The sequence below is a fragment of the Eurosta solidaginis genome, unplaced genomic scaffold (genome assembly GCF_040869045.1).
Source record: "Eurosta solidaginis isolate ZX-2024a unplaced genomic scaffold, ASM4086904v1 ctg00000230.1, whole genome shotgun sequence".
NCBI classification, from domain to species: Eukaryota; Metazoa; Arthropoda; class Insecta; order Diptera; family Tephritidae; genus Eurosta; species Eurosta solidaginis.
Window position 1 is genome coordinate 52,993 of NW_027137013.1, and position 26,496 is coordinate 79,488.

Consider the following 26,496-nt stretch of genomic DNA (forward strand, 5'->3'; position numbering starts at 1 on the left):
CATGGCTCAATCAAATTTTTTTTCGATCCTGATTATTTTGATATATGGAAGTCTATATCTATCTCGATTCCTTTATATATGTACAACCAACCGTTATCCAATCAAACTTAATATACTCTGTGAGCTCTGCTCAACTGAGTATAAAAATGTGTGTGGCACCGCCCCTGTAATGACTAAGCAATTTTCTATGTCTCGGGTGCCATAACTCGAAGAAAAATTAGTTCAGAATAGAACCATATGTATACCTATTATTGCGCAGTCTTGTAACACTATTAAGCACACAAAACAAACAACAACAGCATTTGAATTGTACAGCTGGGTATATAGTGTTCGGTTTCATCCGAGCTTAGACTTTCTTACTTCTTTTTATCTATGCTTAGTAAATTTCACATATTAAATTTTCGTGATATAGTTAACTATCTCATAATTTTACGAAAATTTAACCCTAGTTCGGCCGACGAGTCACCGGGGTGACTTTTTCATATTCTTCCTTCAAAAGAAACCATTTTTAGTAAATTTTTTTAACTCATTTTCCGTAACCTCTTAACTTTATGAATTTTAAATCGAAAAAATACAAAAAAGTTTTCATAATTTTAGTCAAATACATCTGTTTTACAACGCATTTGGCCGATGTATCACCGGGGTGACTATTTAATTATTTAATAAAAAAACATATAACATATAATAAATTTTGTTATATCATTTTCCGTAACATTCTAACTTAATGAATTTTAAGCAGAAAAAATACAAAATAAGGTTATATATATTGGCGGCCACCGTGGTGTGATGGTAGCGTGCTCCGCCTATCACACCGTATGCCCTGGGTTCAACTCCCGGGCAAAGCAACATCAAAATTTTAGAAATAAGATTTTTCAATTAGAAGAAAATTTTTCTAAGCGGGGTCGCCCCTCGGCAGTGTCTGGCAAGCGCTCCGATTGTATTTCTGCCATGAAAAGCTCTCAGTGAAAACTCATCTGCCTTGCAGATGCCGTTCGGAGTCGGCATAAAACATGTAGGTCCCGTCCGGCCAATTTGTAGGGAAAAATCAAGAGGAGCACGACGCAAATTGGAAGAGAAGCTCGGCCTTAGATCTCTTCGGAGGTTATCGCGCCTTACATTTATTTTTTTTATTTTTTTTAATTTTAGTCATAGAAAACTGTAACGGGTTGAACACTTTTATTCTTTTTCAGGCAGTCACCGGGGTGACCGCTTCGGCCAAAAATAGATGTACAAATCGTCGGCCGAACTAGGGTTAACTAGAGAACACGTTCTATGGATTCTTTCTTCATCTAAACAAAATCATCAAATTATTAAAAATTAAATATACTAAAGAAAAATTACAAAATTTTCACACGGCGAAGGTTATTGGGACATGTTTTTTAATTTCACTTCTTCATCAGCTAGCTTTTCGGGAGCTGCTTTTGAAATCGGGATCTCTAAAATTCATGTCTCATATAAGTGTAAAAGCAGATGCCTCTATCCACTGAGCCACATATATGCCCGCTGCACGTAGTTGGTTTCCAAATACTGCTTTTTGTTGCCATGTATTGCTTTTATACACATAATGTTGCATACTAAAAGCATATAGCAATCTGAAGTGTGTGGAATATTTTCAGGCGCGTTCAACAGAACTGATTAGAAGCATTAAGTTTCTGGCAGCGCTTTATTAGAAATGCTTCCGCTGTTCCCCTATAATAATAAGCTCTACATGTAAAACTACTAATGCAGCGACTAAATTGCACGCATTCAAACCTGCGAATGGTGCAAGGATTTCAAGATTCGCGTATCTCGCAAGAAGAAAAATTCTCCTTTACTCGATTCTCGAGGTTCTCGATTTCTCGTAGAAGAAATAAATGCAAAGCGCGATAACCACCGAAGAGGTTTTAGGCCGAGATTCTCTTCCAATTTTCGTCTTGCTGCTTTTATTTTTTCGTACAATTGAGCGGGACAGTACCTACATGCTTTAAATTCGGAGTGCTTGCCAAATTACTGCCGAGGGCAAGACATGTTGCTAGGTAGGGTTAGGTTGAACTGGTCGGTCCACGAGAATCTGACTTAGACTGATTGAGCCCGTAGTGTTACCAGAAGTTTGTTTTAACGACCAAACTGAAAAACCCTATCAAAAACCAGGACCTATGTTATAAAATAGCTCCGTCCTCTTGGCAAATACTAGAAGCTTTCTAGGACTTAAGTCACTTGCTGCTTCTAGATCTGACAGTTGTATCACCCCCAATAGCTGGAGTCTTAGCCTGGCAAGTGCAGGGCAAGAGCATAGGACGTGCTCGATCGTTTCCTCCTCCAACCCGCACCTCCTACATCTGCTATCGCTGACCAAGCCTAATTTAAAGGCATGTGGCGCCAGAAAGCAGAGTCCAGTCAAAATACCTGGCATTAGTCTATAGTCCTCTCTTTTTAATGATAGAAGCAACTTTGTTAGTCTAAGGTTGTAAGACCTACACATAATCTTCGACACTTTACAGCCCCGCGGTTGAACCCACGCCTTTCCTGTTTGGTCGGTCATGTACACCTCTCGCCTTCGCAGTCTAATTGGGACGTCTACGGAGCAAGCTTCAAGGGATGCGGCCTTTTTAGCTAGTTCGTCTGCTTTTTCATTCTCATCTATTCCAATATGCCCTGGGATCCAATATAGATGTATTCTTCTCCCTGTCCCAATTCTCTCCAGAGGCTGCTTACACTCTAACATGCATTTAGATGTTGTGCTATGTGAGATTATTGCCTTAATTGCTGCTTGACTGTCAATATAAAAGTTAACACGGTTGCAGCTTAAGCTATTCTTTTCCAGGGTTTCTACTGCTTTGGCTACGGCTAATATTTCCACTTGGAAAACGCTACGGTGATCCGGTAGCCTGTAGGATCTGTTTATTTCCGTATCAGCACAGTATACCGCAGACCCTACTCCTTCCACTACTTTGGAACCATCTGTGTACACATGCATCGCCTCGTCCGCAATTTGCGCACCTTTGTGTCAACCATCCACCTCACTGTGGCCTTAGGATCGCCCTCGAAGCGCAGATAGGGAATCAGGTATTCTGTTCGTCTTGTGATTGATGACGCTATACTACTCTGGCCATATGGTAGGCGCTCAAGCTGTCCCGAAGCACCGAGCCTGGTTGCAGTTGTTAATGCTATGTTCTTTGCTACCAGATCTACAGGTGGAATGTGCAGAATGGCTTACAGTGCAGCCATCGGGGTTGTATTCAGGGCTCCCGTAATACTATGCATCGATAGTCTGCATACCCCCTATAATTTTTTAAGGTATGCTGTTTTATGAGTGTGGCTTCCCACCAAACAAGAACTCCATAATATAGAACAGACTTTACAATCGCTGTAAAAACCCAATGATAAAGAGAGGGCGGACAAATGGGGCTTCCACGTACACGCCAGCTTTCTTCTACATGCATAGAGTGCCGTTGAGGCCTTCTTCACCTTCTCCTCCAGGTTGAGCTTCCATGACAGCTTACTGTCTAGGATGATTCCTAGATATTTTGTGCAAGGTTTATCCTGTAAGGTCACCCCTCCTATTTTAGGCCTGGTCCAGTTTGGGACCTTGTACCTCTTTGTAAACAAGGAACTAATCGTTGGAAGGCACTTTCCACTTATGACAATTGCAACGTCAACCGCGTAAGCCGTAAGTTTTACGGGTCCCTCATCGAATCGCCTGAGCAATTGGTTGATGACCAGCGTCCACAGCAGAGGTGATGGCACCCCGCCCGACGTGCCCCTGCCCACTTATTTCGTGGCCTCGTACAACCCCCTTTGTGATGTAATCTTCCTGCAATTTAACATGCAGCGCGCTATGTACTTTAATGTAATTAAGACCATCCATAATCGCCCATTTAGAAACATTACTGAAAGCCCCAGCAATGTCCAAGGAGACTCCTAGAGCATACTCCTTATATTCCAGGGATTTCTCTATGCCTATTACCACCCTATGCAATGCGATGTCTACCGACTTGCCTTTGGTGTACGCATGCTGTGTTGTGGAGAGCAGCTTTTTATCCACATTGGACTTTTTGTACACATCTATCAGCTTCTCAAAGGTTTTGAGCAGAAATTACGCTAAGCTAATGCGTCTATAGTCTAAGTTTTTGATTTTGGTTTGCCCGAGATTTGAATTCAGGATCATCGATATGGTAGGCATGCTACAACTCTACCATATCAGCCGCTCAAACTCGAATGTATTCGAGAAGAAATCGTAAGCTCTGCTTCAAAAAAACTTTATCAAAGTACACCATCTACATCTTAAATACCTTCTTTTCTCCCTTCGAAGGAAACGTGTGTTTTAAAATGTGTTATTTTGGTGTAAGTTACATACTTAATCCACAAATCCTTTCTGGGCAGTGGGAGCCGTCCTCCTTCTCTGCTGCATAATTGGGTTCCGATAAAATTACTTTCTCACTTTTTTTTCGATGACAGCAGGTACTCCCTTTTGTCTTCATTCACCATCAAACACATCTTTTCAGCTTCTTTTTCAATTTTGGAGTACACAGAACTTAGGGAGTTAATCAATATCGGCAGCATACGCTAGTTATTGCACGCTAAAATATTGTTCCAGAGCGATTAAATTATGCAGCTTGCCTTATTTAATCCAGCATCAAAGAAATCACGCTATAGGTGGGCCCACTGCCTAAAAGCTCGCTCAATTTTGAGCGGCTCGGAGAAGTCATTTCACAATTCTGACTGAGCTTATGGTGTAGCTCAACGTCATTTTGCACAGCCGAATACGTTTTGCGGGAAAACCGAATTCAGACATAGTGGCATACAGGCAGATCCGTTTGTGTTTCAATTCTTTTTTCGCGGGTTTTTTCCACGATTTTTCGCATAGTGAAAATCTGGTTGGTGGTAGAATTACCAAGCCTGAGGCCACACCGACGTGGTCCAATTAGTCGAGTCACTGTGGGCTTCAATCTTTCTATCTTGTGGACTGAGAAAGAACATTTTGACTTCAATCGTCAGGTATGCACTCGTCCAAGCATATTTTGCAAAGAATCAGAAGCAGGCGCCAACTCCTCGGCGCCGTATTTAAATAGCTCCCTTAGCGGTACATCCGCATCCGTGGCCTTGTTGTCTTCTAATTTGTTTATTGTTATTTTGACATCGTCACAATCGAGTGGCGGTACATCCATCATCGTCGATTGCCGTCTTAGTTATTCTATCTCTGGGTGGCACATTGATATCTCCATTTAGGAGGGCAAAGAAGTATTCCTGTGGTTATGTTAAAACACGACTTTACTGTTCTAAGTTCACTTCTTTATTCATCTTCACTACAATTTTATAATTTAGTTTAGTCATTGCGAAATACGGTGGAATGTAAACAATACAAATGTCAAAATTTACAGTGTTGAATAACTATTACGAAAGTTGCTATTATACGTGTGTTGGAGAACGTAATTTTGCAGATATGCTTACGTAGCAGGATTAAATGATTTAAAACGTAGGCTGATACACCACATTACCCCCCTCTTAGGAACCAGGTAGGGTTGCGGTGAAAGCAGGTTTAAGTCTGTCGATCGATACCTTTGTTTCGTTGTTATTAAATTGCATAACGAAGTATTTGGAAGTTCGCCTTAACACGTTGTAAGGACCTTTGTACGGGGCTGTGAGCGATGGCCGTACAGAGTCATCTCTAACAAACACTTGCGCACAAGACTTCAATTCTGGATGAACGAAAACTTTAGGAGATGCATGCCAGGATGTGTCAACTGGGCGAAAGTCTCGCATAGCTCGTCTAAAATCACTAATGAAATCATGTTCATCGGTCGACGGTTTGTTGTCGATAAAAAATTCCGCCGGCAGGCGAAGATTCGTGCCATAAACTAGTTCCGAAGGTGTTGCCATTAAGCCGTCTTTAAACGCGGATCGAAGACCAAGTAATATTAACGGTAAATGCTTTGTCCACTGGTCAGCACCATGACAGAGGATGGCAGATTTTAGGGTGCGGTGCCATCGTTCCACTATGCCATTGGCTTGTGGGTGATAGGACGTCGTTCGCAAATGGCTAACTCCTAAGCGCTGAAGAAGTTGTCGAAAAAGTGCACACTTAAATTGCCGACCACGATCGGTGGTAATTGACGTAGGAACTCCGAAACGAGATATCCACTCTCTTACTAAGGCGGTGGCCACAGACGGTGCGGTAATATCGGGGAGTGGAATCGCGTCTGGCCACCTTGTGAAGCGATCAATTATTGTAACGCAGTACCGATTTCCATCCGAAAGCGGAAACGGCCCTACAATGTCGATATGAAGGTGAGCAAATCTTTCGTTGGGTATGGCTCGTCGAAAGACTTTATTTCGTTGACAATCTATGCAACTTCGAGCGAATTCCCTGCTATCTCGTTGTATTGACGGCCAAACGAATCTTTCTGTCATAAGCCGGGCTGTGGCTCTTATTCCGGGATGTGCGAGACCGTGTATCGATTGCAGAACACTGGAGCGAAATTTTTTGGTGATGAACGGTCGTACTTTCCCAGTTGAACAGTCACAGTAGATTTTATGTTCACTAGAGGGAATATAAAGCAAAGCAAATTTAAGTGAGTTAGCAGTGTTACCTTTCAAGAGTGATTGGAACTCTGAATCGGTTTTTTGATCTGCAGCTAGTTTCTTGTAATCTATCGGCTGGTGTGTAATCGACTCAATACGAGACATCAAATCTGCTACTGCGTTATTTTCACCATTTACGTGCCGAATGTCTGTCGTAATTTGGGCAATAAAATCAAGTTGTCTTACTTGCCGGTCAGACGCTTTGTCTAGTCGTTGTTTGAATGCGAAGATCAGGGGTTTATGATCCGTGTATATGTGACAATTTCTGCCCTCGACCATGTACCTGAAGTGACGAAAAAGCTAAATAAATGGCGGTTATCTCCCGGTCGTAAGTACTGTAGCGCTGTTCCGATTTTGAAAACTTCCTCGAAAAAAAACCAAGCGGTTGGATCTTATCGTTTACGACTTGATTGAGTACTGCACCGGCAGCTAAGTTAGATGCGTCGACCCAAAGTGATAGCTCGGCGTTCGGAAGTGGATGTGCGAGCATAGCAGCATCAGCTAACTCTCTTTTACAGGACTCAAAGCAGCGCACGGTATCGTCAGACCACACGAGGGGCGTTAAATCGTTGCGTTTGTTTGTCGGTATCATATCGAAAAGAGGTGCCTGCGATTTGAGTGCGTGAGGCAAAAAGCGTCGATAAAAATTTAAAGTAGCTAAAAAACGCTTTAACTCTTTCGCCACTGTTGGAAGTTTAAAGTTCACTAAAGCATCCACCCGACTCTTGAGAGGTTTTATACCATCTTTCGTAAGAGAGTGGCCGAGAAACTCTAGTTCCGCTACTCCAAATTCTGATTTCGTAACGTTTATTGTAAGGTTGTTGTTTTTTAAGCGCGTAAACACTTGCCGTAGATGGTATCGATGTTCTGCTACTGACGTTGACGCAACGCAAATATCATCCAAGTATGTAAAAACGAAATCAAGTCCACGAAGCACCTCATTTATTAGACGCTGGAACGTTTGAGCTGCGTTCCTCAGACCAAACGTCATCTGAGTAAACTCAAACAGACCAAAAGGCGTCGTAATGGCGGTTTTTGCGACGTCATCTGGGTGAATTTTTACCTGATGGAATGCCTTTTGCAAATCAATTTTGGAGAATACAGTCTTACCAGCAAGAACGTTGGAAAAATCCTGTAAGAACGGTAGTGGGTAGCGGTCAGGTACCGTCTGCGCATTAAGTGAGCGGTAATCACCGCATGGCCTCCAAGAACCATCTGGTTTGCGTACCATATGCAGTGGGCTAGCCCAATTACTGCTCGATGGTTTACAAATTCCGAGTTTGAGAAGAGATTCAAATTCAGCTCGGGCTGCGGAAAGTTTTTCGGGAGAAAGCCTTCGTGGCTTCGCAAAAACGGGTTGGCCGTTGGTGATGATTCTATGTACAATAGTGGATTGCGTGGAGGCTCCAATAACTGGCGCACGAGTAATATCGATAAATTCACGTAATAAATCTAAAAACTTTGAGGTCGTGCTAATTGTCTTAACACTACCCACACTGCTGATCTCTTTGTCACAATGCGCACTTAAATCTGTTTTGCTGTCGATTAAGCATTTCCGTTTAAGATCGACAACAATTCCAAAGTGACTAAAAAAATCGGCACCTATTATGGCTTGAGAAACATCCGCAATCAAAAAATTCCAAGTAAAGTCGCGACGCAAATTAAGGTTAAGTCGCATGATTATTTCGCCATACACTTTAATACGAGAACCGTTGGCAGCAAACAAATTTTTACCGGTGTAAGTAGCTCTGGCTGTCCCCGCAACAAATGGGATTACTGAAACGTCAGCACCCGTATCAATTAAAAAACGAATTTTAGATGACGTATCGAATATGCGAAGCCGATAAGTTGAGACAATATCAGGCTGCTTGCCAACTCCTGATATCGTCGTAGCCGAGCAGTATTATTGCGAAGTAGAGGGTTTCCCTAAAGAACATGGTTCGCGACATTTTGTAGCTTTATCGCCAAACTTTTCGTGATACCAGCAAATTCCGTTTTTCGAAGTACCGTTTTTATGCACTGTTTTTGTTCGAGACGTTGAACGGGAACGTGGGCGGTTCTCCCTAACCTTAAACTGTTTTTGCAAGTTACGTGACAGCTCTGCTATTTCATTTTTAATATCCGAAATATCATTGCGTGATGAAACCATGTCTACTTGGCCATTATACCACCCAATAGATTCAGAAATTGAATCTGCTACCTTCACTTTTTCCGTTAAGGGTACATTGGTGGCGATTATGGCTGCTTGAACGTATGGCGGAAGGCGTGCGACCCATAGGTCACACAGAAGGCTATCGTTGAGTGTGGTACCAGCCACACGCTTCATGTCTGCGAACAACTCGCTTGGTTTTCGGTCGCCGAGTGGCATGTCTTTTAGGACGCGTTGCAGGCGGCGTTGTTGACTTTCAGTGTAGTGATCGATGATTTTTTGCTTCATGTAAGTAAATTTATCCGTAAATGGAGCTGCATCAATTAGCGGCTTAAATTCCAGAAGTTTTTTTGGTGGTAAGCTCGCAAGTACTATGTGAAATTTTCGTAGATCACTCTGCACGAGCGAGGCTTGAAACCAAAATTCTAATGCGTAAAAGTATGCCTCGATGTTTTCTTCACTCAACACGGGTAGCGGAATTCGAGTAGCACCATTGTGGTTGTCCAAAATACTAAAATTTTGGCCCTCCGTGATCAGACTGCTATCGTTTAGAGGCATTTCTCTTAAAATTTTTCTACAAAAAACCGCGTATTAAAAACGTTCGGGGTCACCACTGTGGTTATGTTAAAACACGACTTTACTGTTCTAAGTTCACTTCTTTATTCATCTTCACTACAATTTTATAATTTAGTTTAGTCATTGCGAAATACGGTGGAATGTAAACAATACAAATGTCAAAATTTACAGTGTTGAATAACTATTACGAAAGTTGCTATTATACGTGTGTTGGAGAACGTAATTTTGCAGATATCCTTACGTAGCAGGATTAAATGATTTAAGACGTAGGCTGATACGCCACATATTCCCTTCATAATATTAGTACTCTCTAAACATCTATTGCAAGTTCGCGCTTTTCGTTCTAACATGAGTTTGCCCCAAACTTAAAACCTTGTTTCTGTCGCCGCATTTTTGTATACAATTTTCGAACGCTTTCCTGATGGCTAGCAGCTCAATCTTCTCGCACTCACGCGTAAAGGCCTATCGCTTCCTCTTTCAACTCGTGGTAGCGTTTATACCCTCTTCTTTTTCAGCTTGCTTTTAGCGTAACCCTGTTAGCACCATCTTTTATTTCGGTTGTAGCGAGGCATTTCTCATCGTACCTGTTATTTTTCTGTCATCGCCGGTAACGAATTTTTTCTTGGAGATGCTCCCACTTCTCCTGCATTCCTTGTGGCTTAATTTTTTCTCTGATAACAGGTATGAAAGTCGCGTCAAAATCATTTGCAGTTAGTTGCGATTGCAGTCTTTCTTCTTGTGTTAAGCCGCGTAGTATGATAATTCTTCGAAATTGGTTATAATTGGGAACTGGTCTTTTTCCGGAAGTGATTACTTTAAGAAAATTTTAAAGTGTAACAATAATAAACTTCTGACACTTTTGAAATAGAACTATAATTGCCCTGCAAAAGCAGAATTTGGATATGTCAAAGGCCTTAGAGCTCACAATTTTTGTAAATTACCTTAAATCATCACTTTGAATGAATAACGGTTGGAAGTACATGTATAAATAAATCGAGAAAGATATAGACTTCCATATATCAAAATCGCCAGTATCGGAAAAAAAATGATTAAGTCATGTCCGTCCGGCTGTTTGACTCACGAAAAAGTCTTTTTCGGTAACTTCCCTTTGAGCTAGACACTTGACTCTTAGAGCATTGTTCAGACCTGGGAGACATTACAACGTAAGTGAAAAAAAAATCGGCTAGGTGGCGCACGGATCGAGATATACAGAAAATGAATTTTAAAATGGAAATTTTGCGATCGACTTTTAACCAACTTCTCCGTGATCCAGAGACTTGAAGCTTAGCATATAGTTTGCGAGTCGATGGCACTATAATTGGTGGAAAACAAAATGCCGCCAGGTGGCAAACGAATCGAGATAAACGAAAATCCCTGAAAATCCCTGAAAAAAACACAGGGAATCTTGCGATCGATTTTTGAGAAACTTCCCGGTGAGCTAGAGACCTGAAACTTGGGCCGTGAGTCAGAACCCGGTGACAATGCAATATTTGATCAAAAAAATTTCGCTATGTGGCGCATGAATCGAGATATTAAGAAAATTAATTTTGATTTGGGAATTTTCAATCCATTTTTGACTAACTTTCCGGTGACCTAGAGTCTTAAAACTTGGCACAAAGTTCGAGGCTTGGTGATAATACAAAATATAGAAAAGAAAATTCCGCTAGGTGGCGCGCTAAGTGAGATAACAACAAATCCTTGAAAAACGAGGGGAATATTGCAATCGATTTTTTAGTAACTTCCCGGTGAGCAGGAGATATGAAAATTGAGCTGTAAGTCAGAACCCGGTGAAGATGCAATATTTTATCAAAAAAAATCCGCTAGGTGGCGCATGGATCGAGATATTAAGCAAATTAGTTATAATTTGGGAATTTTTCAATCCATTTTTAACTAACTTCCCGGTTACCTAGAAACTTGTAACTTAACACATAGTTTTCGAGTCGATGGCACAACAATCCGTGAAAAACAAAATGCCGCCAGATGGTAGACGAATTGAGATAAACGAAAATCCCTGAAAAAACGTAGGGAATTTTTCGATCGACTTTTAAGTAACTTCCCGGTGAGCTAGAGAACTGAAACTTGGGCCGTGAGTCAGAACCTAGTGACAATGTAACATTTGATCAAAAAAATTTCGCTAGGCGGCGCATGGATCAAGATATTAAGAAAATTAATTTTGATTTGGGAATCTTTCAATCCATCTTTAACTAACTTCCCGTTGACCTAGAGACTTGAAACTTTTCACAAAATTAGAAGTTGGTGACAATACAATTTATTGAAAACAAATTTCCGCTAGGTAGCGTGCTATTTGAGATAACTACAAATCCCTGAAAAACGAGGGGAAGCCGGTGAGCTAGAGACTTTGAACTTGGGCCGTGGGTCAGAAACCGGTGACAATGCAACATTTGGTAAAAAAAAAATTCGTAAGGTGGCGCACGCGGATTGAGATTGTAAGAAAACAAATTTTAATTTGGGAATTTTTCAATCAATATTTAACTAACTTCGCGGTTACCTAGAGACTTGAAACTTGGCACTTAGTTAGAGGCCTGGTGACAATACAACCTGCAGGAAACAAGATTCCGCTAGGTGAAGCGGTAGTCAAAATAACTGCAAATACTTTAAAAACGGGGGAATCTTGCGATCGATTTTAATAATTTGCCGGTGAGCTAGAGTCCTGAAACTTGGGTCGTGAGTGAGAACCAGGTGGCAATGCAATATTTGATCCAAAAAATTTCGCTAGGTGGCGCATGGATCGAGATATCACGAGATTTAATTTTGATTTGGGAAATTTCAATCCATTTTTAACTAACTTCCCGCTTACCTATAGATTTGAAACTTGGCTCTTAGCTAGAGGCCTAGTGACAATACAACTTATAGAAAACAAATTTCCGCTAGGTGGCGCGCTAGTGAAGATAACTGCAAATCCTTGAGAAACGAGGGGAATCTTGCAATCGATTTTTAAGTAACTTCCCGGTGAGCTAGAGACTTGAAACTTGGGCCGTGAGTCAGAACCCAAAATTCCAAATCCCTTTTTGTAGGTAGTACTAAAAAAGTGAAAATAAAAAGATGATAAAAAAATTTTAAAGACTACCTTTATATAAATGTACGAAAAAATAGAAAGCAATTTTTCCTTTAATACAGACATAATCTTGTTGAATTTTGACTAAAAAACTTTAACAATATCTCTTGTAAAAGAATTTTGGGATTTAAAATTATAAAAGTAGAGCGCTTGCTTAAATTTTAAATAATCAATTAGTTAATCCCAAGTACATGGTTTGTCATAAATTGAAAGATTGCGCTCCACCTTTATAGTTTTAAAGCCCAAAATTCCTTTACAAGAGCACTTGTTAAAGTTTTTTAGTCAAAATTCAACAAGATTATGTCTGTATTGAAGAAAAAATTTCCATCTATTTTTTGGTCCATTTATATAAAGGTAGTCTTTAAAATTTTTGTATCATCTTTTTATTTTACTCTTTCTAAAATACTTTTAATGCCATGAGTAGAACAAACATTTCTCAATCCAACGAAATTTGGCATAAACATTTTTTTCATAGCTACAACTGTTAAACTGTACTTTTACTCGCTCAAGTTTATTATGTGATAGCCCCTGTATCCTTTTTGCTTCTTTTGAACGACAATGAGTTCAGAATAGAGCCACTTATGTATTATTGCGCAGTCTTATAACTCTATTAGGCCCGGTTTTTCAGCAGTTGGTTAAGATAAGCTTAAATTAAATTTGCTTAAACTCTAGTCAAATTTAAACTCCAGTTAAACTACTGAGCAGTTTTTCATTAAGAGTTTAAGGCCGCCTTTGGGTATGCTTTTTTGTGCGGCAGCATTGTTTTTTTATTATCTAGATAATTTGTATATACGGCAATAGCTGGATTTTGTTTACCCAACACACATTTAAAAAAAGTTTTCAGTGAAATATATATCTAGTCCCGGAAGTTATATCCAACATCATTATTTAATTATTCTTAAACCAGATAGTTCTCGAGTTGGTTCTCCAATCACTATCCAACCTATGAGAAATTTTTTAAAATTAAAAGTTTTCGAGTTGATTTCCAACGTCAGTCTACAGTTGATATCCTAAATTGTATATCGAGTTGAGGTGGAGTTGAAAAAAATATCCAAGGTGGTACCACTAAAACCAACAGATGTTTGTTGTGAGAAATAAACACCTGGTTGATAGCAGTAATGAAGCGCAAGTAATCAAAAGTAAATTATACAGGCAACCGCCGTGGTGTGATAATAGCGTGCTCCGCCTACCACACTCTAGATCCTACGCCACGGGCAAAGCAACATCAAAGATTTAGAAACAAGGGTTTTCAATTAGTAGAAAATTTTTCCAACACGGTCGCCCCTCGGCAGTGTTTGGCAAGTACTCCGAGCGTATTTCTGCCATTAAAAGCTCTCAGTGGAAACTCACCTGCTTTGCAGATGCCGTTCGATATCAGAATAAAACAAGTAGGTCCCGTCCGGCCATTTTGTAGGAAAAATTGAAAGGAACACGACGCTTAACAGAAGAGAAGCTCGGCCTATAATCTCCTCGGAGGCTATCGTGCCTCAGATTTATTTATTTTTTAAATCATATATATTTCATTTTATTTTCGTGAAAACACTGTAATATGGAATCTTACATTTGAGTCCAGTTAGAGAACCTCAAGTTGAGAATTAAATTCTTTCGACTTAAGTAGAAGCATTTTTGCTTTATTAAAAATTCCCTCTTTTGCTAAGTACGCTATGATTATCGGGTTGAGCCACTGTCTCGAAACAGCTGTTGAGATTTTAGAAGTATTCCATGAATTCTAATGGTAACCAAACCCAAATGCTTGTTGGGTATATTCGACGCCATTTCGAATGAACGCAAATAACTTATAGGTTAACTTGAGTTTAACACTGCCAGATCCACCGCTTAAACTCAGCTTAAAATTCAGTTAAAGTGGACTGAAAAACTGCAGAAAAAGTTTAAGCGTAGTTTAACTGGCAAATAGAGTTGAACTTATACTGAAAAAGTGGGCCTAACCACACAAGGTATACAACAACAGCATTTCAAATGCACAGCGGGATATGTAATGTTCGGTTTCACACGAAATTTGAGTTTCTTATTTGTTTTAAATAAGATCAAACCTGAGAGTATTTCTGCCGTGAAAGGAAAGGAAAGCTTTTCTTAAGAACTTTATAGCACCAAATATTTTTTTCAGGGACGGAAAATAAAAAACTATTTTGTTTTTTTCGGAGTCGAAAAAGTCCTGTCAAAGAATTGTCTTAGGTGAAAATGTTTGAGTTCCCAGGTATCCTTATATCAATATCATGTCGAATCATGCATGGTTTTTATACTCAGTTGAGCAGAGCTCACAGAGTATATTAAGTTTGATTGGATAACGGTTGGTTGTACATATATAAAGGAATCGAGATAGATATAGACTTCTATATATCAAAATAATCAGGATCGAAAAAAAATTTGATTGAGCCATGTCCGTCCGTCCGCCAGTCCGTCCGTCCGTTAACACGATAACTTGAGTAAATTTTGAGGTATCTTAATGAAATTTTGTATGCAGGTTTCTGAGCACTCATCTCAGATCGCTATTTAAAATGAACGATATCGGACTATAACCACGCCCACTTTTTCGATATCGAAAATTTCGAAAAACCGAAAAGTGCGATAATTCATTACAAAAGACCGATAAAGCGACGAAACTTGGTAGATGAGTTGAACTTATGACGCAAAATAGAAAATTAGTAAAATTTTGGACAATGGGCGTGGCACCGCCCACTTTTAAAAGAAGGTAATTTAAAATTTTTGCAAGTTGTAATTTGGCAGTCGTTGAAGATATCATGATGAAATTTGGCAGGAACGTTACTCTTATTACTATATGTACGCTTAATAAAAATTAGCAAAATCGGAGAAGGACCACGCCCACTTTAAAAAAAAAATTTTTTAAAGTAAAATTTTACCAAAAAATTTAATATCTTTACAGAATATAAGTAAATTATGTCAAGATTCAACTCCAGTAATGATATGGTGCAACAAAATACAAAAATAAAAGAAAAATAAAAAATGGGCGTGGCTCCGCCCTTTTTCATTTAATTTGTCTAGGATACTTTTAACGCCATAAGTCGAACAAAAATTAACCAATCCTTTTGAAATTTGGTAGGGGCATAGATTTTATGGCGTTAACTGTTTTCTGTGAAAATGGGCGAAATCGGTTGATGTCACGCCCAGTTTTTATACACAGTCGTCCGTCTGTCCTTCCGCATGGCCGTTAACACGATAACTTGAGCAAAAATCGATATATCTTTACTAAACTCAGTTCACGTACTTATCTGAACTCACTTTATCTTGGTATGAAAAATGAACGAAATCCGACTATGACCACGACCACTTTTTCGATATCGAAAATTACGAAAAATTAAAAAAATGCCATAATTCTATACCAAATACGAAAAAAGGGATGAAATATGTTAAGGTAATTGGATTGTTTTATTGACACGAAATATAACTTTAGAAAAAACTTTATAAAATGGTTGTGACACCTACCATATTAAGTAGAAGAAAATGAAAAAGTTCTGCAGGGCGAAATAAAAAACCCTTAAAATCTTGGCAGGTATTACATATATAAATAAATTAGCGGTATCCAACAGATGATGTTCTGGGTCACCCTGGTCCACATTTTGGTCGATATCTGGAAAACGCCTTCACATATACAACTACCACCACTCCGTTTTAAACTCTCATTAATACCTTTAATTTGAAACCCATATCGTACAAACTCATTCTAGAGTCACCCCTGGTCCACCTTTATGGCGATATTTCGAAAAGGCGAACACCTATAGAACGAATGCCCACTCCCTTTTAAAAATACTCATTAACACCTTTCATTTGATACCCATATCGTACACACGCATTCTAGAGTCACCCCTGGTCCACTTTTATGGCGATATTTCGAAACGGCATCCACCTATAGAACTAAGGCCCACTCCCTTTTAAAATACCCATTAACACCTTTCATTTGATACCCATATCGTACAAACGCATTTAGAGTCACCCCTGGTCCACCTTTATGGCGATATCTCGGAAAGGCGACCACTTATAAAACAACCACCACTCGCTTTTAAAACCCTCATTAATACCTTTAATTTGATACCCATATCGCACAAACAAATTCTAGAGTGACCCCTTGTCCACTTTTATGGCGATATTTCGAAACGGCATCCACCTATAGAACTAAGGCCCACTCCCTTTTAAAATACCCATTAACACCTTTCGTTTGATACCCATATCGTACAAACGCATTCTAGAGTCACCCCTGGTCCACCTTTATGGCGATATCTCGGAAAGGCGACCACTTATAAAACAACCACCACTCGCTTTTAAAACCCTCATTAATACCTTTAATTTGATACCCATATCGTACAAACGCATTCTAGAGTCACCCCTGGTCCACTTTTATGGCGATATTTCGAAACGGCATCCACCTATAGAACTAAGGCCCACTCCCTTTTAAAATACTCATTAACACCATTCGTTTGATGCCCATATTGTACAAACAAATTCTAGGGTCACCGCTGGTCCACCTTTATGGCGATATCTCGAAACGGCGCCCACCTATGGAACTAAGGATTACTCCCTTTTAAAATACTCATTAACACCTTTCATTTGATACCCATATCGTACAAACGCATTCTAGAGTCAACCCTGATCCACCTTTATGGCTATATCCCTAAATGGCGTCCACCTATAGAACTATGGCCCACTCCCTCATAAAATACTCTTTAATGCCTTTCATTTGATACACATGTCATACAAACACATTCCAGGGTTTCCCTCGGTTCATTTTCTTACATGGTTATTTTCCCTTATGTTGCAACCATAGCTCTCAACTGAGTATGTAATGTTCGGTTACACCCGAACTTAACCTTCCTTACTTGTTTTTTTTTTAACTTTTTCCATAAAAGTTCACATATAAAAGTAAAATCTGTATTTTTATTTTTTTAGTCCGATAGAACTAGTTAAACTCGAACTTTTAAAAATAAAAGTCCGGATATAAAAGTTAAATCCGGACTTTTATCCGAATTAAAAAAAATTGTTTGTTTCGGATAAGCCGTTTTTTTGTTATCAAGCGGGACTTTTATTTCTATTTTATTTCTATTTATTTTTTGGCCTTAAAAAATAAAAGTCCGGATTTAGCTTTTATTTCCGGACTTTTATATTTAAAAGTCCGAGTTTAACTAATTCTATCGGACTCAAAAAATAAAAATCCGAAAATAATTTTTATCCTGATCCAAATATATTAAAAGTCCAAAATTAATAGTTTTGCAAGGAATTATATTATAAAAGGAATAACAGTTTTTTTTTATAATTTTTCGTGTTCATGAAAACCATAATGAAAGGTAACGAAATATTCACAGACGCACACGCATTTTCAACTAAAAATACTTCACAAAACAATAGGGAATAACGATTGTTTGTTGTTGCTTTCTTCTTTTTATTTTGTATCTTTGGAGTTAAGTATTTTTCATATAGCGCATAAAATATGTGCTAACCATACTTTAGAAGCGCGTTGTAATGTCATAAAGTTTCAACACTTTGAAATACTTGCAACAGCGTGGGCCAATATTTTTCACATGCAAAAGTTATTTCGTTGCGAAGGCAGTCATGAAAAAGTTTTCGACTATAAAAAGTGATGTTTAACGCCGCGAAGACAAGTCGCTTGGGATATTACCACTGCTACGACTACTACTGCTACTCATTCAGAGTTAACAGCTAGCGTGAATATTTTGTGCAACAAGATGACAAATACGTGCCACAACAGAACATAAAGTCACACGTCAGTCTCGGTCACTGGTGAAACGTTTTGCATATTTAATTTTTTTGCAGATTTATATACTTTTGGTGTGCGTAATGCAACATAGAGTATATATGTATATCTTTAGGGTGCACCTTATGTACCGGGAATGATACATCTATCTATATATATAAAAATCAAATGATGTGTGTGTGTGTGTTCCCTATGGAAACGTATTTCCCACACTTCAATCAGCACCAAATTTTGGCTATAGGTTCCTTCGATAGAGACGAAGGTTTTTCATATTTCAGAACTAAGAATTTTAAATAAAAAATTTTTTTCAATTTCACGTGCGCAACTGGGTGGTGCGAAAAATTTTGTATGTCAGCAAAAGTTACTCATACGCCATGTACGTACTTAAGTGCAGAACTTTTTTTTGGCCATAGCATTGAATTCACAAAAAGTTAAAGCAATTGCATTGAGTGATTTAAAAGTTTTTATTAAATTTAAGCTTTCCATTGTAAAAATGAGATGATAGACAAAAATTGTGCAGCTAAAATCTTTTGATTAAGTTATGAGATTTTGAGTACGAATTGTGTGTGACAAAATAAAATTTGAAAAAGATGATAAAAAATGTCAAGGACTACCTTTATATAAATGGACAAAAAAATAGAAGCCAATTTTTCCTTTAAACAAACATAGTCTTGTGAATTTTTACTAAAAAACTTTAACAATTGCTCTTGTAAAAGAATTTTGGGATTTAAAATTACAAAGGTAGAGCCCATGTTTAAGTTTTAAATAATCAATTAGTTAATCCCAAGTACATGGGTTGCCATAAATTGAAAAATTGCGCTCCATCTTTATAGTTTTAAATCCCAAAATTTTTTCACAAGAGCAATTGTTAAAGTTTTTTAGTCAAAATTAAAAAAGACTATGTCTGTATTAAAGGAAAAATTGTTTTCTATTTTTTGGTCGATTTATATAAAGGTAGTCCTTAAAAATTTTTTATCATCTCTTTATTTTCAATTTTTTAGTACTGCCTACAAAAAGGCAATTGCAACTTTGATTAGTAATTTAAGTAATTCCTAATTGAAAATTCTTATCTTTATTTATTTGTTCAAAATAGCTATCCGTTCTTTGGCGTTGCTCGGATGCACTACGTCTATATCTATTTTCGGCTTAGGTGACTGTAGAAAAATGTACATATAAATCGGTGAATTATTATAGCTGTTCGTTGTTCTTGATATTGGTGGAGCGGGTGAGTTGGACAAAGAGGATTAATGTGGTGAATGATTCTTGTTGGCGATTATTTTCATAATTCGCGAAGCTGGGTAGTGCAACACAATCGTTGTTGGTGAATATGATCACAATTGTTTAGGAAGTAAGTTCAATACAATTGATTATGTGGTGAATTTCCATTGCTGGTGAATGTGCATCATAACAAGAGAATTCCACCTCATTTGTCAGCTACTTAATTTGTACAGCTGGAAATCGTGGTGAAATTCGCATAGGTCTGAAAGTCTAAAAGAATTGTGGTGAAAGTCGCGTACGCCTAAAGTATGCAAGGACGTGCATTGAGTTGGGCCTTCAATGAGGTGGAATTCTACAACATCTGCAACCCTCTTAAGGCTAGCCGTGAAGGTATGGCCTAATATTCTAAATAGTTCGACTTGTGCGTTACGTAGCTCAAATTTTTTGATCAAACATTGCCGAGTTTTAAGCTATATTTTAGGTTTCAAGTTTCTAGATATCCAGGAAGTTAGTTAAAAACGATTGAAAGATTCCCAATTTAAAACTAGTTTTCTCAATATCTCGATCCATGCGCCACCTAGCGGATGTTTTTTGATAAAACATTGCATTGTCACCGGGTTCTGACTTACGGCCCAAGTTTCATGTCTCTAGCTCATCAGCAATCGATCGCAAGATTCCCCCAGTTTTTAAAGGATTTGCAGTTATCTTGACTAGCGCGCCACCTAGCGGAACTTTGTGTTGTCACCTTAGGGGCTTCTAAGTGCCAAGTTGCAAGTCTCTAGGCAACCGGGAAGTTAGTTAAAAATGGATTGAAAGATTCCCAAATTAAAATTTGTTTTCGATCCGCGTGCCACCCAGCGAATTTTTTTGATCAAATGTTGCATTGTCACCGGGTTCTGTACCACGGCCCAAGTTTCAAGTCTCTGGCTTACCGGAAAGTTACTCAAAAATTGATCGCAAAATTCCCCTCGTTTTTCACGGATTTGTAGTTATCTCAATTAGCACGCCACCTAGCGGAACATTGTTTTCTATAAATTGTATTGTCGCCAGGTCTCGAATAATGTTCTAAGTTACATGTCTCTAGTTAACCTTGAAGTTAGCTAAAAATGGATTGAAAGACTCCCAAATTAAAACTAATGTTCCTAATATCTCGATCCATGCGCCACCTAGCGGAACTTTTTTGATAAAATATTGCATTGGCACCGGGAAGTTAATCAAAAGTCTATAGCAAGATTTCTCTCGTTTTCAAGGATTTGTAGTTATCTCACTCAACGCGACACCTAGTGGAATTTTGTTTTCTGTAAATTATATTGTTACGTGGCTGACTGTTTGGGTGGTATGGAGCGGCGGCAAGCAGGTATGCTTGCGGGCCCAGGCTAGCTCGTCGTCGTGGGCGGGGTATTGTACCATCGACCTCACCCGCAGCCACATGAACAAAAAGGATTCATACCTGCATGTTATAGAAAGGAGAGAAAAAGCTGAAAAAGATAGAAATAAACGTGAGGGGCTAAGTTAAGAGGGGGAAAAAGATGAAGGCCTGTCCTGTCAGGTGGAGTCTACCCTCCCTCTGCAGTGTAACTTGCACCGCACCGTGGGCACTGTGCTGATTCCTATCTACTTACAGTGCCACCAAACCTGACATAAGTCCGTCCGTCCGTCAACACGGCATTTCCCTATGTTCACCTTCAATTAACCTTATCGTGCACAAGCGCAGCACCTACACCAAATATTGCCAACCTAGCCCTGCATAATGTATATATTCAAATTTCATCTAAACATACTAACAATTTTATTCATGAATTCAATTTCATTAGTCTCTAAAAGAAAACTGAGTGTTCGGCCTGAGTGCGTCGGAAACCGGCAATGGGAATGGCGCACGCGGGTCGATCTCGGGTTGATGGGTTTCTCGAAATGAAATAAAGAAACACAAGAGGATTTGCCTCGTTATAAAATAGTATTTAATTAGAAGTAAAAGGAAAATATACAAGTGGTATAATGTTACCTTAATGTCGCAAAAATGACGATGGTGATCCTGGGCATTGTGAACTGCTTGGTGGTCGATCATAAAAAAGGCCGGTTATCCCGTTGAGGACAACCGCTAAGCCGCGAAAAAGTCCTCTGGTGTTAAGGAGGGGAAAGGCCACACATACAACCACCCCCCACATATAAGTGCATGGGTGCTGACAACCTGCACACACACACGTGCAGGTGTATGAAATGCATGCATGTGCATGCATGCACGCACAAATGCGGCGTGAGTGTGGGTGGATGGAAATATTATTAAAACGTTAGGGAGGGGCGCCGTCAATCAGGTAAAGGTTAGGCATTGGGCCTAAACATGCCGCCACCTTGCGGTACGCAACGTCACAGTCCGCCAAGGATCACCGACCGTGAAGAAGATAAAAAAAAAAAATAAAAAACTTATAACAAATTATATCTAACTTAACATAATGCCGGCCAGTTCGCCAGCTTGGCGTCACGCAAGATGGTTTGCGCAGTGTGTGAGCTTGGTTGCTGATGCCTCGGTCATTCGGCACTTTTCCCGTTATGGTTCAATGCCTGAGCCAGGTTTGCTTAGAGCTAGGGATTGCGAAAAGAAGTAGGAAGATATACGTGTTGATATTTCTTGCCGTTTATTACAAATTCATTAGAGAGGAACAAACAAAGGATTTTGTATGAAGAAAAATTCAATAAAAAACAAGTAAAGAAGGTTAAGTTCGGGTGTAACCGAACATTACATACTCAGTTGAGAGCTATGGTGACAACATAAGGGAAAATAACCATGTAGGAAAATGAACCGAGGGAAACCCTGGAATGTGTTTGTATGACAAGTCTATCAAATGAAGGGCACTAAAGAGTATTTTATGAGGGAGTGGGTCATAGTTCTATAGGTGGACGCCATTTAGGGATATCGCCATAAAGGTGGACCAGGGTTGACTCTAGAATTTGTTTGCACGATATGGGTATCAAAAGAAAGGTGTTAATGAGTATTTTAAAAGGGAGTGGGCCTTTTCGAGATATCGCCATAAAGGTGGACCAGGGGTGACTCTAGAATGCGTTTTTACAATACGGGTATCAAAAGAAAGGTTCTAATGAGTATTTTAAAAGGGAGTGGGCCCTAGTTCTATAGGTGGACGCCTTTTCGAGGTATCGCAACTTAGACTTTGTTTGTACGATATGGGTATCAAATTAAAGATGTTAATGAGTACTTTTAAAAGGGGTGGGTCTTCGTTCTATAGGTGGTCGCTTTTTCGAGATATCGGCATAAAGGTGGACCAGGGGTGACTCTAGAATATGTTTGTACGATATGGGTATCAAATGAAAGGTGTTAATGAGTATTTTAAAATGGCATGGGGCTTAGTTCTATAGGTGGACGCCTTTTCGAGATTTCGCCATAAAGGTGGACCAGGGGTGACTCTAGAATATGTTTGTACGATATTGGTATCAAATTCAAGGTATTAATGAGAGTTTTAAAAGGGAGTGGTGGTAGTTGTATAAGTAGTCGCCTTTTTGAGATATAGCCATAAAGGTGGATCAGGTTGACTCTAGAATGCGTTTGTACGATATGGGTATCAAATGAAAGGTGTTAATGAGTATTTTAAAAGGGAGTAACCCTTAGTTCCATAGGTGGACGCCGTTTCGAGATATCGCCATAAAGGTGGACCAGGTGTGACCCTAGAATTTGTTTGTACGATATGGGTATCAAATTAAAGGTATTCATGAGGGTTTTAAAAGAGAGTGGTGGTAGTTGTATAAGTGGTCGCCTTTTCGAGATATCGCCATAAAGGTGGACCAGGGGTGACTCTAGAATATGTTTGTACGATATTGGTATCAAATTCAAGGTATTAATGAGAGTTTTAAAAGGGAGTGGTGGTAGTTGTATAAGTGGTCGCCTTTTTGAGATATAGCCATAAAGGTGGATCAGGTTGACTCTAGAATGCGTTTGTACGATATTGGTATCAAATGAAAGGTGTTAATGAGTATTTTAAAAGGGAGTAATCCTTTGTTCCATAGGTGGACGCCGTTTCGAGATATCGCCATAAATGTGGACCAGGTGTGACCCTAGAATTTGTTTGTACGATATGGGTATCAAATTAAAGGTATTCATGAGGGTTTTAAAAGAGAGTGGTGGTAGTTGTATAAGTGGTCGCCTTTTTGAGATATAGCCATAAAGGTGGATCAGGTTGACTCTAGAATGCGTTTGTACGATATTGGTATCAAATGAAAGGTGTTAATGAGTATTTTAAAAGGGAGTAATCCTTAGTTCCATAGGTGGACGCCGTTTCGAGATATCGCCATAAAGGTGGACCAGGGGTGACCCTAGAATTTGTTTGTACGATATGGGTATCAAATTAAAGGTATTAATGAGGGTTTTAAAAGAGAGTGGTGGTAGTTGTATAAGTGGTCGCCTTTTTGAGATATAGCCATAAAGGTGGATCAGGTTGACTCTAGAATGCGTTTGTACGATATTGGTATCAAATGAAAGGTGCTAATGAGTATTTTAAAAGGGAGTAATCCTTAGTTCCATAGGTGGACGCCGTTTCGAGATATCGCCATAAAGGTGGACCAGGTGTGACCCTAGAATTTGTTTGTACGATATGGGTATCAAATTAAAGGTATTCATGAGGGTTTTAAAAGAGAGTGGTGGTAGTTGTATAAGTGGTCGCCTTTTTGAGATATAGCCATAAAGGTGGATCAGGTTGACTCTAGAATGCGTTTGTACGATATGGGTATCAAATGAAAGGTGTTAATGAGTATTTTAAAAGGGAGTAACCCTTAGTTCCATAGGTGGACGCCGTTTCGAGATATCGCCATAAAGGTGGACCAGGTGTGACCCTAGAATTTGTTTGTACGATATGGGTATCAAATTAAAGGTATTAATGAGGGTTTTAAAAGGGAGTGATACTTAGTTCCACAGGTGGACGCCGTTTCGAGATATCGCCATAAAGGTGGACCAGGTGTGACCCTAGAATTTGTTTGTACGATATGGGTATCAAATTAAAGGTATTAAGGAGGGTTTTAAAAGGGAGTGGTGGTAGTTGTATAGGTGGTCGCCTTTTCGAGATATCGCCATAAAGGTGGACCAGGGGTGACTCTAGAATGCGTTTGTACGATATGGGTATCAAATGAAAGGTGTTAATGAGTATTTTAAAAGGAAGTAATCCTTAGTTCCACAGGTAGACGCCGTTTCGAGATATCGCCACAAAGGTGGACCAGGTGTGACCCTAGAATTTGTTTGTACAATATTGGTATCAAAAGAAAGGTGTTAATGAGTATTTTAAAAGGGAGTGATGCTTAGTTCCACAGGTGGACGCCGTTTCGAGATATTGCCATAAAGGTGGACCAGGTGTGACCCTAGAATGCGTTTGTACAATATGGGTATCAAACGAAAGATGTTAATGAGTATTTTAAAAGGGAGTAATCCTTAGTTCCATAGGTGGACGCCGTTTCGAGATATCGCCATAAAGGTGGACCAGGGGTGACCCTAGAATTTGTTTGTACAATATGGGTATCAAAAGAAAGGTGTTAATGAGTATTTTAAAAGGGAGTGATGCTTAGTTCCAGAGGTGGAGACCGTTTCGAGATATCGCCATAAAGGTGGACCAGGGGTGACTCTAGAATGTGTTTGTACGATATGGGTTTTTGCTAATTTTTATTAGGCGTACATATAGTAATAGGAGTAACGTCCCTGCAAAATTTCATCATGATATCTTCAACGACTGACAAATTACAGCTTGTAAAAGTTTTAAATTACCTTCTTTTAAAAGTGGGCGGTGTCACGCCCTTTGTCCAAAATTTTACTAATTTTCTATTCTGCGTCATAAATTCAACTCATCTACCAAGTTTCGTCGCTTTATCTGTCTTTGGTAATGAATTATCGCACTTTTTCGGTTTTACGAAATTTTCGATATCGAAAAAGTGGGCGTGGTTATAGTCCGATATTGTTCATTTTAAATAGTGATCTGAGATGAGTGCTCAGGAACCTACGTACCAAATTTCATCAAGTTACCTCAAAATTTACTCAAGTTATCGTGTTAACGGCCATGCGGAAGGACAGACGGACGACTGTGTATAAAAACTGGGCGTGGCATCAACCGATTTCGCCCGTTTTCACAGAAAACAGTTAAAATCATAAAATCTATGCCCCTACCAAATTTCAAAAGTATTGGTTAATTTTTGTTCGACTTATGGCGTTAAAAGTATCCTAGACAAATTAAATGAAAAAGGGCGGAGCCACGCCCATTTTGAATTTTTTTTTTTTTTTTGTATTTTGTTGCACCATGTCATTACTGGAGTTGAATGTTGACATAATTTACTTATATACTGTAAAGATATTAAATTTTTTGTTAAAATTTTACTTTAAAAATTTTTTTTTTTTAAAGTGGGCGTGGTCCTTCTCCGATTTTGCTAATTTTTATTAGGTGTACATATAGTAATAGGAGTAACGTCCCTGCCAAATTTCATCATGATATCTTCAACGACTGACAAATTACAGCTTGCAAAAGTTATAAATTACCTTCTTTTAAAAGTGGGCGGTGCCACGCCCATTGTCCAAAATTTTACTAATTTTCTATTCTGCGTCATAAATTCAACTCATCTACCAAGTTTCGTCGCTTTATCTGTCTTTGGTAATGAATTATCGCACTTTTTCGGTTTTACGAAATTTTTGATATCGAAAAAGTGGGCGTGGTTATAGTCCGATATCGTTCATTTTAAATAGCGATCTGAGATGAGTGCTCAGGAACCTACTTACCAAATTTCATCAAGTTACCTCAAAATTTACTCAAGTTATCGTGTTAACGGACGGACGGACGGACGGACGGACGGACGGACGGACGGACGGACGGACATGGCTCAATCAAATTTTTTTTCGATCCTGATTATTTTGATATATGGAAGTCTATATCTATCTCGATTCCTTTATATATGTACAACCAACCGTTATCCAATCAAACTTAATATACTCTGTGAGCTCTGCTCAACTGAGTATAATAACTTATTGTAATGATACAGGAGTGTAAAAGCATACCTCCATTGTGAATTCATTAAAAGTGGCGAAGGTTTGATAAAACGTTTGCAATAGTAAACAGTCTCAATCACCGGTTCAATCGCTGTTCGATTACTTAGAGCAATAGCTTAACAGTAGTTTTCAACCATCTTTGTAGACGACTG